The sequence below is a fragment of the Anoplolepis gracilipes genome, chromosome 10 (assembly GCF_047496725.1).
Source record: "Anoplolepis gracilipes chromosome 10, ASM4749672v1, whole genome shotgun sequence".
NCBI lineage: Eukaryota > Metazoa > Arthropoda > Insecta > Hymenoptera > Formicidae > Anoplolepis > Anoplolepis gracilipes.
In genome coordinates, this window is record NC_132979.1 from 10,188,793 (window position 1) to 10,204,707 (window position 15,915).

At 27.5% G+C, this 15,915-nt stretch overlaps 1 pseudogene; it reads left to right on the plus strand.

Annotated features, from left to right (window-relative positions):
- The first annotated feature begins 5,131 nt into the window (after positions 1-5,131).
- LOC140670383 (F-box only protein 21-like) lies at positions 5,132-9,508 on the plus strand (annotated as a pseudogene).
- The last annotated feature ends 6,407 nt before the right edge of the window (positions 9,509-15,915 follow it).

Below are 15,915 nucleotides of genomic sequence, written 5' to 3' on the forward strand. Positions count from 1 at the left end.
CTCAACTTTTTTTTTTGAAATTTAATTAAATTATAAATTTAAAATTATAAATTAAAAATTTAATTAAATTATAAATATTGATATACTTATATTTTAAAAAGGGAATTAACTGGATGAATAGAGATATTTCCGGAGTAGTTGAAAAATTAACAATCCAGGAAGACACAAATAAAATTTGAAAGAAAATAGATATGGAGTTATTCCAGTCGGAAATAATGTTAAATTCAGATCTTACCGAATTTAACAGGGAATTGCCAATTGATCATATATTAAAAACGCGTCTAAAAATTATTGGAAAAGACCAGTCTCCATGATTTTTCTAAAGAAAATGTGCATCTCGACGGTGTCATGCATAATGCGTACATTTAAATGACACCAAAAAGCGTCATCGCTGATGATCATACCGCGTATTTCACTAAAAATAAAGGATTATTTCAATTAATCGTAGCAACTAAGTATTATTTAAAAATCCATTTATTTGACTAATAACAGATAGAGTTCACTGACACATCTGTTCACTAACGTTATGAATAAAAATAATTGTCACCAGTTAGTCGCGATAATTGTTTTCTCTTTTTGGAAGAATTTGTCAAATAAGTCAAATTTATATTGCAGTTATTAGAAAACTGTTAGAACTTTTCTTACTTTTTTCAATTGATTTAAATTTTATCTATTTAATTTAATTTTAGTTTCGTGTGTCATAATAATTCTAACTAATAAGCATATTTTGTTGTAAAATCAGAAATTTATTAAAAAATGTTTAAATCTGCTGTGGCTTGCTTTGAAAAATTAGCGAATGTTCCAAAAATGTTCTAAAAAACTCGAGATCTCCGTTCTTTCGAGAGTAATCTATAATGTAAATTTTATTATTTAATTTACGTATTTACATTTTATAGCGTTTTTACTGTCATAATTAGCTAAAAAAAAGAGAAAGATAAAATGTATATAGTGTTAATTTATTAATTATTAATGTTTTAATTATGAATTTATTTTTTGAATTTAATAAGAGAAGCATTTTGCATGGTTCACTGTATAACTGATGTGAAAATAAAGATGGATATACATATATGTATAATTGTGTTCTTCTCGATTGCTCGACACGAAATAATAGCGACCATTCTATTGTTTTTTCCAACATTCTATTTAAAAATGTTTTAGAATTTTTAAATGATTTTTAATACAAAAAAGAGTATAACCAGATTAATAAGTAACTCTTTTTCTTTCCTTTTTTCTCGAATTTTATATATATGTTTTTTTATACATGCAGAACATTAATTTACGAATTTCATGAATGCGTTATAATATTGCATAAATAGTAATATTAAAAAATAACAATAAATATACTAATCTGATAATAGTTTATAATAAGATTACATATAAAAGTACCGTTAATTAGGATAAGATTTGAAACATGCTTTTATTGCATAAGTTGTATGATATAAAAGAAAGAATATAAGCAAAATACTACAAGATTCTGTTTTACTTTTTCGAAAAAAGAAATAATTAAATTTTATATATTTACGTTAGAAATGTGTACTTTAATGTTAGTTGATTAATGTATGTTCAATAAAATATTTAATTTACATGCAGTAAGCAACAAATGTAATATTTTGAAATATTATTTGAATGTTCATTTTAAAGTGTGCATTATACACATTCCAAATATTTAATAATATTAAATAAATATTTTTAAATTGTTAGCTCATATTATAACACTTCAATATTTAAAAAATATTTTTAACATATTTTTAAAATAATATTTCCTCAATAAGCAAAAATTACAAGATTAACAAAATATTATGTTAAAACTCCTGTATAAGAAAGGATGCTTCAACGACCTCGACCTTAATTTTTTCTGTGCTTATAATGTATTTTACGTTAATTTTTTTGTTAATAAATACACAATATCTTCTTGTTGTTCAAGGTGACATCTTATTTATAAATGACAGGCTAGATAAAATATAAATTATTGGAATAAAAAATAACTTTTACATAAAAATTATATTTATATGAAAATTTCTAAATAAATAACAAATTAGGTAAGTTTTTCATATAATTTATGCGAGAGCGGACTTTTCGATAAGAAAGACACAGGATCGTTATATATAATTTATATGTAATATCATAAGAATGTATAAGAATGTTTTATGAGAGAGAGTACTAGCCGTGAAAGTATTGTCTTCTATCCATTGTAATTGATTAGAGTTTAACAAGCGAACTACATGTGTGTGTGATCAATGTGATTTATAATTACCATTCAAGATCGAGATGTGCACAGTAATGAGATTTTTGGCAGGAGTCGTAAATCAAAGTAAGATTTATTGCAGGTTTCTTTAGGGTCAGTTTTCAGTTGAATGACCAAACATAATGAGCATAAAATCCATTAGTGTAGAGAGACATTTCTTTCAAGTCTTGGCGCGCCAGTGGAATTGTATGAGTTTTCGCTGACATTCAGTAGAAATTAAGGCTCGCTATTATACGTTTAAATAAAAAAAACGTTTAAACGTGTAATTAGCATATGCGTTTATTAGAAATGTTTATTTCCAAATTCTTTTTTTTGAATACTTACGTAACGTTTAAACGAAAACGCGTTTACACGTTTAAGTTAAAACATTTACGCGCATTATTAATATATTATTAATAATATTATTAATGTTTTATTTTTTTGTGTAATAAAGTCCAGATTCAGACTCTTCGCCCTCGTGGCATGAAGTATGAGAAAAACAAAATAAAATTTATGCTTGTCTTATATCTTATGTCGCGTATACTTTATATCGTTTAATAAACAGATAAACAAATATGTTAATAAAGGACTAATAATAAAATTATTCTGAACGTTGTGTATAAAAGACTAGAAAAAGGAAAATTCTTCATTAAAGATTTCCATTTTTTCTCAACGCCAGGTATACATATAAGGAACAAAAGGCAGATATATTTGAAAAAGCTCCCTTGGCCTTCCTTCGAATCAATGAAATTGTTTCCAAAAGATAGAATATTTTTTTTAAAGAAAACTTTTCTAAAAAGATTTACGTTACACATGTATGTAAAGAAATTTTCTAAAGAAGTATTGAAGCCTTAGTATTTCATATATGTCTCTTGCATAAACTTTAGAGATGTACAATATTGGAAAAAAGAGTCAATGATCAAATATTTTATTATAAAGAAATAACAATTTCTTACTTTATACAAATATTTACTTTATAATATTTACAAATATACTTTATGGTTTTACCTGCATATTCTCTAATTTTACATCTTTGTATTACAATCAACCCTTTAGAAATTTTCGAAACTCTTTCAAAACTTTTCTGATTTTTTTCGTAATATTTGAAACACCTTGTTGATAAAAAAAATATGTGTAAAATACAAGTAGAAAATATATCAGACATTTGTTGTAAGAAAAAAATTAGATTATATAATAGAGGAACGTAGGGTAGAACGGCCAACGTTAAGCATTGAGCAAGTTTTCAACATATTAAAACAAAATAAATCGATCTTTTTTTTACTAAAAATATTCTTTGGAATATCCACTATAAGAAAAAATACAAGTTTATTATAAAATAATAGTTTAAATAGGCGAGATTATTGATTTAGTGAAAGCCTAGATTTTCATGATATGCTTTTCATGAGGGGTATAATGGATTACCTCCAAAACTTGTTTATTTCATTATCATTGATGTCTAAAATTTCTTAAAAGTTGTATATTATAATATGATATATAGAACATAAGAATATAGATTTGTATATTTAAATGATAACTATAAATTAATAAATAAAAACAATTCTCTTGTTATAATAAATATTTTTTTCTTTAAAACATGGAAAAATATCCTTTAATGTAATAATTTTTGGTATTAATTTTGAAAGACAGCATCTATGTATACTCTCTTTCTTTCTCTAGTATAAAAATAAAAAGTGCAACATTTCGTGGGCTAATATTTCACTAAGCCTCAAAATGTATTTATTTACTTTTAATCATATAAAAAATTATAATTAATCAATATTTACATAGACACAGTATGAAATTAATAAGAAAAGATCATTTTAAAACATAAATGTATTTACGGTAATAAAAAATAGAATTTTATCATTGTTTACCTTATGTAAATATATCGAAGAATTACAACTCAGTCGCGGAGAGCAAGTGCATTAAATAATTTATAACAACTTTCAACTAAAAATATTGCGACCTCTGATAACAACACGCAGAAAGAGACATCTAATAGCAATAATTGCAACATATTTCATGACATGGTAGCATCTCTGTAAAAAGATATCGACTCTACACCGTACCCCGCGGTGCCGTTCTACCCCACGTTCTCCTATATAGATAAGAGAATATTTTCTGTATATATTGTGACCGTTGACTTCTTTAAAATACAATAGTTAGTTTGAGAAGTCGCTGAGGCCGATGAAATAGCTCGCGGCACACCTTCGGCGCGATATCTCGTCTCTATATCGTCTATATGCATAATTTTTTTATAATAATGTAGATATTTTGATATAATAAAAGTTGTAGCACTGTTTGAAACGAATACAACGATGTATAATTTAATGTAAATATTTTACATATTATACTAGATTTTCTAGCTTGAAATATCGCGGGCAACGTCTACGATTTCATTTTCGGCCCTGCGATCTGGCCAATTTCTAACTCGTGCATTAGAAATTGACGTATGTCATGTTGTCATTTTTTTACATCAACTCTTTTGTCACGTGACAACTGCCTAAAGATAGTAGGGAAAAGTATTTGCGGGTCTACACTACACAGACACACGGGATACTATGGAAAGGAAAACGCATACAAAAATGTGAAAAGTTACCAATGAGTACCAAGCTCACGCGCATTTGTGCGTTTCTTTCTCCACTAATCACTAGCATTGGCGCGCAGTAGCATTGCTAGCAAAAAAAAGAAAATCTGGTGTACAATCCAAAAGAATAGAGTGTGAGAGACTTGTGTAGCATACGGTAATCACTCATTTGTGCTGCCCGAAGACAACAGATGCATAAAAACGTTAACAGCAAATATTGTATTTCGTTATCACACAGTGAATCAATTAATTATTTGCAATTAGTTTGTGACGATCAGAAAATACTCTATATTTGTTTCTGTATTCCAAATTTTTTCGTAATGGGTTCAATTATGGATTTACCTGAAGAAATGATTGCGATCATCTTTGGTTATAAAAACATCAGCATGGAAGACATTAATAACTTCAGATGTACGTGTACACAATTTGAGAAGGCAGTTAAATACGACAAGTATCAGGAAAAGAAGTTTTCTCAAAGGTAATGTGCTACTTTTAAATTTTTTTTTAATTTTATTTCTGTAACCTTTCATTGACCTATCGCAAAATGTACAAAAAATATTTTCGATAAAAATAAAGTAAATAAAATGTTTAAAAATATAATATTATATAATAAAACAAATGAAAAGATTAAATAAAGCTTTAACCAACAATATAAAAATGGTGATAAATGTATTAGTTTAAATTAAATAAAATTTATTTTGTTTAATAATTGAAAGAAATATTTTTAAAGTTAATTATTCCCTATTTATGTTTTACGCGTATCTTTTATTATTTGGTTTTCCGTTTTTTACACGTTTTTATAATATAATAAAAAAGTATAAAATATAAAAATAATAAATATAATAAAAAGTAATAAATAGTTTCTTATAAACTAACATATTTTGCAAATTTCTTTTTAATAATTTCATTATTTTACAAACACTCTTGCTTAACACTTGCGCAATTGATCTTTATAGAAAAGATTGCGCACCTATGTGACATAGAAATTTTTATAGAGACTCAAAAGTGCATAAAACACTAATCTAAATAAGAGATTAACTTAAAATCTATTGTATTTTATATATAGATGAATTATTTCTTATTAAAACAGCAAAAAATTGTCAATAACTCATAAATAACCATTAAAATTGATACATAAATTTAATCAAAGTCTCTGTGAATAATGTGCTCATTGCTCCTTACATAGCTCTACGTCCATCTTATTTCATTTACTTGAACTTAAAAATACGCAATCTCTCCTAGCTTTACCTTAATTTTAATAAAAGTAATATGACATATAGTAAAAAAATATATATAAAATGTGTAAGAAATTCGTTAGGAATAATATCTCGATAAATAGATATATCAATAGATCATTAAATCAGTCAATAGCGTGTCGGATAAAGACGGTTGCTCGAGGAAGAAGTTTGAGGGAAGGGACTCAACGACGATAAAAGCAGGTGGTGGGAGCAAGCGGGCGAGTGACATCCGTTGAGCAGTAAACTTGTATAAAAAGAAAGAATTATATAAAAAATAGAAGAAATACTTGTTAAATTTTATTGCTTAATTATCAGCCCTCTTACAAATGTATCTTAAAAATTAACATTTTGCATGTTTATTTTAATAATTTAATTATTTTGTTTTAATATGTTATTATTTCTAGTTTATTAATTTATTTGAGAAAACGACTACTAATTTATAAATATATAAACATATAATATGTGTGTGTGTGTGTGTGAGATAGAGAGAGCGGTACGTAATTTGTTATATAATATTTAGTAACAAGGCTATTATATAAATAAAATTTTGTCTATTTTATTTGTAATTAATATGTATGATCTTAATATAAAAGTTAATTATTTACAATTTAAAATTTATAAAGAGAAAGTTATTGTTTAATACTAAAATTTGTCGAGAGAAAAAAAATTATATATATAATATATATAATATTTTTTGTAATAGAAAAAAATTGATATTTTGATTGATACTTTTGAATAATATACATAAAAAATTTCATTTTTATAAAAATGTATTACTGTTAAGATAGCATTGTTTGGTGTGTGATTTTCAAAAGTTTATTAAAATATCGTTATTATAAGTTTAGGTGGCCTTTTGCAAAGAAACTTTTTGACAAGATGTCTAAGGAAAATGAAAAGATCGAAGATGAGACAAAAGGTGAAAACAACGAACAGAAGGATAAAATATACTCAAATTTTATGGAAACGGGCATTAAATGTGCGAAACAATTACGAAGTTACTTGTCTCAAATAATTGATAAACATTATGACAATGCTTTTAATAACAAAATAGATAATTTTGTAAATTTTAATCAAGTATTTCAATTAGATGAACGTTTAAATGAAATAGTTTGTAAACCTGAGAATTTTATAAATAATTATTTTTTTATGGATGAGCTTAAAAGTTTGATTGCGTATTCTCCACGGTAAGGTTTAATACAAATTAAAATCTACTAATAACATTATATATAAAATTATGTACTTATTGCACAGGTAATGTAATGTAAATTTTTCAGAAGAACTGATTGGGATCTAACGGAAAGATATTGCTACATGAAAATGTTTCATTATCTGAGGCAATATTCTTCAAAGAAAAAGTGGAAAAAGTTTAAAGCACAATCTCAAAGAGAACAGCTTCTGGAACGTGCTGCTACTATTGTGGCACAATGGTTTCAATCACAAAAGGATGTTTATTACTCTATTACTCGTGTGTAAATGCGTCACTAGATAACATTGTGCAAGAAGTATTAAAATGCCTAAAAGAAAAATATCCCGACCATTCGATATTCTCGTCGCCCGCTGAAAATTTTTCCTATTGGAAAAATAACAACATCGATGATAATCATTGGAACGAAGCGGAAGGAACGCAGATTATGGATACACTCGAGGAATATATATTTGGCACATTAAACTTTACACCAAACGAATCCACAAGCAATAATTTGAAATTTTTCTGTATAGATAATGTAAGTTATTTTAGATAATAATATATTTTAATTCTATAGGCAACTATACCGTGAGCATGACTATATGCTTGTCATATCTTAAAAGTACTCTCTCTTTCTTTCTCTCTTTTCTATCTTTTTCTAATAAATATATTGCATTTGTATTTTATTTTAATTTGTATTATATTTTAATTTTTGGTACAGGTTTTAGAAAATAAATATGGCGAAGAAATAATATTATTAATAACATATCACAGTGTGGCCAGGAGACTTGGTCTACGTTGCGATGTAATAAAGCTAACACGCTTTCGTAGATGTATATTTTGGAAACCAAATTAGTAAGTATAATATTAGATAAGTAATTTTATGAGATTTTCAATATATTAGTCTTATCGTATATACACACACATCACATATAATTTTTTATTGTTCACAGTGCTACGAATAACTCAGAAAATATAAGATGCTTTAACATAAGTTTTAACAAATTTCCGGATTGCCTTGTCAAGCAACAGTGTCCTGAAGAACTTGTTGTAATACCAGCTAAAGAGGTTGGCAGTTACTCATTATATGTTTTCTCTATCATTTTAACGCTAATTAATTTGTTGAACGTGTAATATTATAAAAAATAATAGCGAATGATACATGTTTTGTAGGCAGGAAAAATTATATAACTTCTCACTTCTTCCTTTGCAATTAGTGCCTTGTTTACATGTTATATACTTTTTCAGATATTGCAGGAGATGCTTGATATACTTATAACTTCAAACTGGTACAATAACTCTTTGATGGTTACTCCGCAAGAAATGAATTTTGAATACATCTGGCTTATTGGTTTAAAAGAGGTATTTTTTATTAACAAATAATAATAATAACATCTAAAATTTTTTCTTTATAACACATTCATTTATATACATGTTATAGTTATCTATAATTTAATTAGCTGTGTATAATTAAATTTGCTACAAAAGTCCATTTAGCAATTATTTGGCAAGAATAAAGTCAATTAATTTTTTATTTTACACTTTCTAGCTCTGTCTTGACGTTAACAAAACAGAAAAATCAAATACAAGATTGAAGGATGTAAAATTTTCAATTGGAATGATAATAAAACATCAACAAACGAAATATGATCAGTCTACAGACAGTTCTGCTGGTGTGATAGTCGGATGGCTCCGCTATACAGACATCTGTAATATTCAGTTCTCCATAAAGAAATTAACAGAGCCTGCTTTGCCATTAAGGATATGTAGCGATTTCAGTAATAAAGAGCAAACATATTATATAATACTTAATGAAAATAACGAAATGTGTTACGTTGAAGAAGGTATGAATATCATTAGATGCATTTTTATTTCAAATAATGTTTGCTTATTGTGCGACCTCCTTTTCTACATATTAATATTTTGTAAGACTTGTAATTTGTAAAACAATATTTTATTATATATTATATTTTATTTTAATTTAATTTAATTTAATTTAATTTAATTATATATTTTTTTTTATAATTTAGTTGTTTTATTTATTTGTTAACTTATTTTATCTATTATTTAGAGTTCATTTTAGTAATTTAACTTGTATTTGCATTTTTTTATATTTAGACGATTTAACTACAACAACACCGAAGTGGATAGATAATAGCGAAATAGGACGCTATTTTTCTAAATTTGAAGAAACGCATTATGTGCCTAACAAAATGCTGGCAGGATTTTATCCGCACGACGCTGCTATAACTGCCAGAATATCTGACAAATAATAACATAAATTACAATAAGCGCGTGGGTACTCACGCTTTTTTGTCACTTAGGCCGGTATTCATAGTCCGATCTTATATTTAAGATCGTCTTAAGATCTCGTTCAACCAATAAAATGATGCTATGCGGCTATTTGATGGAATTTGGTTGAACAGGATCTTAAGACGATCTTAAATATAAGATCGGACTATAAATACCAACCTTAAAGTTGCAAAAGAAATGTTTAATAGATAAATTAATTTTAATATGTACATAAAATATGCAATAAATTCAACATCGATCAATTTGTACTTTGCACTTAATATATTTTTTATATATTTAATATATTAATATAAAATTGTCTATCATACGCAAGCACGCACGCACGCACGCACGCACGCACGCACGCACGCACGCACGCACGCACACACCTTCTCAAATTGCGTACACGTACATCTGAAGTTAATAATATCTTCCATGCTGATTTTTATAACCAAAGATGATCGCAATCATTTCTTCAGGTAAATCCATAATTGAACCCATTACGAAAAAATTTGGAATACAGAAATAAATATAGAGTATTTTCTGATCGTCACAAATTAATTGCATATAATTAATTGATTCACTGTGTGATAACGAAATACGATATTCGCAGTTAACGTTTTTATGCATCTGTTGTCTTCGGGCAGCACAAATGAGTGACTACTGTATGCTACACAAATCTCCCACACTCTATTCTTTTGGATTGTACACTAGATTTTACATATCCCAGATTTTTTCGTCTTGCTAGCAATGCTACTGCGCCCCAATGCTAATGATTAGTGGAGAAAGAAACGCACAAATGCGCGTGAGCTTGGTATTCATTGGTAACTTTTTACATTTTTGTATACGTTTCACTTTCCACAATATCCAGTGTGTCTGTGTAGACCCGCAAATACTTTGTCCTTTTCCCTATTATCTCCCGACAGTTGTCATGTGACAAAAGGAAAACGAATATGTCAGAACACATTTTCTTCTACACATGTACCTTTAAGATAGAAAAAGATAGAAGAATATAGAATTTCAGGATATCGCAATCTTAGATTTTAAAATAAAAAGAGACTCAGGCGGTAATATTAGAGAAACAATTCTGTTATACTTGTGTATTTCCTTTTTTAACGGACGGAACTAACACTAAAAAAGCTTTTAAAAACTACCCACAGTGCGTTAAGGCTCCTGAGTAGTCACCGCGGCCATATTGAAATCGTGACGTCACAAGTGAGAAATAACGAGAAATGACACCCTAATTTATGTTGCGACTGACATGTAAATAAAAACATATTTCAACGAAATAATACTACCAATCTCTTCAGCACACTTGTAAAAATGGACGGCTGGTAATCCTTTCTCCTGACAATTGATAAATAACTCTAAATTGAATCCGAAATGAACCCTTGAAATGCGGAAAAACACGCGATTTGACAGCTGTCGAAAGAAGAGGAAAATGTTACTTTACACAGTTTATTCCTTATACAGCTTAGCAGCCGTCCATTTTCACAAGTTTCATTAATACGTTGCACATCACAACACTAGCAGAAAGCAAATAATTACGACGTAAGTCGCAACATAAATTGGGCTGTCATTTCTTGCTTCTGACATATTTCCCAAAAGAAAGAAAGAGACAAAACTATATATCGCCACCGTCGACATCGAAGTTCCGTCTCGAGTACTCAGGAGCCTTAAGGATATACCGAACCGACGAGAAAATTCTAGCGTCACTGTTATCAACATTGAAAAATGAACCCTTATTCAATGTGTTGGTGTATGTCTGTATGCCATTAGTTTGAAAAGAGTCACATGAAGGTCACGTGAAGGTCATTTTGAATTTCTTAAATAAAACACCCTATATATTTTTGCATATACTTGTAGCTTATCTTGAGAGCTTTCCAAAACACTATGATAAAATGTTTTTTTATTAAACACTTTTCGAGTTATCAGGCTTCAAAAGTTGCAATATTTTGACATAAAATACAAGATATCTTATAAAATATTCATTTCTCGATTATCTTACCCTAATACTTTTATGCACAGAATAATGAGACGAATCAATTGGCGTAGTTAAAACACATAATTATGTTAAAATAAAAATGTGTAACTGCTAGTTGCAAATTCAGATTTTTTCTTAAAGTATAAATCGGTGAATTATTAGGCGTGAAAAATGACAAATGTTTGGACAGCCAAATTATTCTTGCGTGCTATTCTTAAATAAAAAAGTATTTCAATGAAATAACACTACAGGGGACCTATTATGTATCTATCTCTAAAGAAATGGAAATGTGAAAGTGAGCAATCCCCTCTATTTTGTATGTATTCACCTTGTGAAAATACAAAGATATTCCCGGGAATTTGCTCGTCATGAATTTTACATTAGTAAGAGAAAGATAGCAAATAAATTACATGCACAAATATATAATTTTCACCAATTATAACCTAAAATTTGTAGTTACATTGACAAAAGATCGCGATAAATAATAATAATATGGATTATGTTGTGGTGGCCCTTTTTAAAATTTCCTTTACTATTATCCTTTTATTTTCACCCGAACAACCCGAATATACGTCCCCTACCGAAATCGGCATGTTCTCTCATGTATTTTAATAATAGCTTTTTTTACTCTTCAGAGAAATTTATTTTATTTATTGCACTTTAATAATTAATAATTAATTATACGTCTTTGGTGTTTCTTTTGGTTAGGTTTGCTAGTATTCAGTCGTCAAACCTAAAGTGTCAGACACATAACAATGCTAGTAATATGTCAATTGGCTCTAACAGAAATCTAGTGATCTCACATTTTCACTTACTAATTCCATAATAGCGGGAGAACATTCCCGTGAAATAAAAATGCGAAACGTGAGAAAATTTATCTAAAATACATAATAGACCCTCAGGATGTTTCAACATACTTGTAAAATACTCCGAAAACTCAGCTTAGCGAGGAATATATATGTGGAAGGAATATTTTCCACTTCTTTAGACAGCTGCCAAACTGCCTGTTTCTCCGCAAAAGTAGGCTTACTTTGACACTCATTTTACGGATATCTCTTAACTACCAAGGGAAAAGCTTAGTTTTCGAACAATGTTACAAGTGTGCTAAACTGATCTGTAATCTTGTTTCATCAAAATATCTTTTATTTAAAAATGGCACGCAAGAATTATTCGGCTGTTATTTTTCGCTTATGACGTCACGATTCCAATATAGCCGCGGTCAGTACCCAGGAATCTTAAAGTTGAAAACTTTAAACTTTAAGGCTCCTGAAAACTTTAAAGTTAAAAACCCTAAACTTTAAAATGCTTTTTTAATTTCTTGCCTACAATAATTTTTGCCCAAATGCAACGATTTGAAAATGGTCTAATTTTTTAAACGTAGTGTGCTTACAATCAAACGTTTTATCAAACATTATATCAATATTTGCTTTAATAAACTAATTTATTTTAGTTTTCTAAAAAGTTTATAAACTATTTATATACAAAGCAACGATAAAAGAGATTTTAAAATTATTTAATAAATACTATTTACAAAACGAATAAAAAATACTTAACAAATCGTGAAACTCTGTCATAGTTTGAAACTATTTTCCCTAATTATATAGTTGGCTAAAATAAATCGCTTGCTTCTTATCACGTACAAGGTACAGAAAATATTCTCTTATGTATATATTATATAATCTTATTTTTCTTACAACAAGTGTCTGACATATTTTTTACTTTCATTTTACACAGATTTTTTTCAACAACGAGTTTTAAATATTCTTTAAATGTTACGAAAAGAAATAAAAAAAGTTTTGGAAGAGTTTCGAAAAATTCTACAAGGATTGATTGTAATACAAAGACGTAAAATTAGAGAGTATGCAGGTAAAAATATAAAATATATTGGTAGATATTATAATTGTATAAAGTAAGAAATCGTTATTTCTTCGTAATAAAATATTTGACCATTGATTCTTTTTTTTAATATCGCCCATCTCTAAAGTTTATACAAAAATCATATAAGTTCTAAGAAGTTAATATTTCTTTAGAAAATGTACACACATGTAACATAAATATTTTTAAAGTAATTTTCTTTTAAAAAAATTTTTTATCTTTCGGAAACAATAAAATTTCTTTGAAATTCATAATCGGGCCAAGAGAGTTACAGCAGATGTATACTTATATGCCTTTTGTTCTTCACACATGTCTCTGACATTGAGAAAAAATGGAAATCTATAAATTTTCTTTTCTTCTTATACTACGTTGTTTTATAAAAATTATATAATTAATAACCTAACCTAACCTAACAACGGCATATTTTTGTTCTGAAAGTTGAGACATCGACAAAACGAAATCCTTCTTTTATTTTGTACGGTTGTATACTCGTTATATACATAAATTGAATCATAAAAAAAGTGGAAAAAATGCAAAGAATTTTTAAAAGAAAATTTTTTCTGAATGATTAATGGTGATAAAGAAAGAAAAATGAACAGGGTTGGGTAGTAACTAGTTAAATAGTTAAAAGTTAAGTTAAAAAGTTAAAAAGTTAATAACTTTTAACTTAACTTAGTTAATTTTAAATGCCATAAAATTTAAACTTTACACTAGTTAATTTTAACTTAACTTATTAACTTTTTTTAATATCAGTTAATAAATAATTTATTAATATCAAAGTCATATGAAAATTGATGATCGTAATATATAAAATATATATATATATATATATTGTATATACATATACACTGACAAGGGGATGATCAGGATTAGCCCCCTCTTTGAATAAGCTTGTGGTATGTTGTTGTCCTACCCTCCCACTAATTACGGTAAAACACTTTTTGATAACGCTCAAGCATTCGCGAGAAAAATGAGTTTAAAGTTTCCCGTGCTCGTTATATACCTATTTGTAAAGAAAGATTTCAGTGATCAATCGTAGATAAGAGCGTAAGGCGATTAATTACTGATTATTGCACCGTACGTTGCAAGTTCGAAGTCTAGGGGTTTTTTTTTTAATTAATATTGTTATAGTTAGTGCAATGTATTATATTTTTAATATATAAATTATTTTCCAATAGATTTGTTTAACATAGATGTATTTAACACATTATATAAATGGAAAGGAAAGAGAAGAATTAATAAAAATAATTTGGTATATTAGACATAATTTCATTTTATTTTACTTTTGCTATATTCGCTCTCGGAATTAGAAGATTCTAATGTTTTTTTTTTAAGGTTAAGAGGAATATGTTCTGTTATACTACCTGAGAATTTGTTTTCTTTGTGCTCGTCTTTCAGCAGTTTGAATGTTAGCCATTACATTCTTTCGAGCAAAAATGTATAGGTCACTTTGATACGTTATAAGTCTAGGAAATAAAATCATATCGATCTCAATTTTTTTTTAATTTGCAAGGAACAGTCCAAATTATACAATGATTATCATGATACTTGTGAAAAAAATTCATTCCACTCCGTGGAGTGCGTCAAACTGTGCCAATTTTCCGAGACAAAACACGTCCTTACTTTTGAAAAGAAGGCGGGAGGGGGGAAAAAAAAAATTCGAAATCTGACAAATGCTTCTAAGAGACTTCAAGCTTCAAAATAAAAAAAAATCTTTTAGATAAGACCATTTTCCGCGGAGTTATGATTATTTGAAGTTGAGTGAAATTTCGATAAAAATTTTTGTTGCGTTAATTTTGTTGCTCAGTATATATATTATATAATTATAAATTATATAAATATAATTTTGCTATAATTCATAAATATATATTCTCATTATTTATTGATACTTTATGGTTGCCTTTGTAAGTTTACGAAATAAAGCGCGCGTATAGTGATATATATAGATATTTTAAGCTTATTTCTAAAAAATGCGACTTTGGAATACAATTTTATCATATATGGTTGAATTTGTCGTTAAATGAGCTATAAGTTTTGCTATTAGACAAATTTTAACATTTGCAAAAATTGAAAGGGAGGGGAGGGATTTCGAAAAATATGACATTTTTGAAAAGTCTGATTGCACAATTTTAAAGTACATTAAAAACCATAAAACTTTTTTTTATATCTCTTATTGTTTTGACGGTATTCGCTAGAAATATAAAAACCGATTTTTTTCAGTTCCATTGAGCATACACAGGGTTTTGTCATGTATTCTATAGGTTTAAGTGGGAATGCTTACTGGCATAAAACTGTGAAAAGGCACTTTAAGATCAGTCTGTTATAGGCAGTTTTCGGAAGAACACTTTTTTCTATATATATATATATATATGTGTGTTTCTAACAAACATTGTTAGAAAATTACAATATACATTTTTTAATAACATATATATTAAAATAATATTATATTTAAATTATTACATTGTAATAGTTTCTTCCGACAAAATTCAAAAAGAGAATAATAATAATATTTTAATTGTATTAATTTTA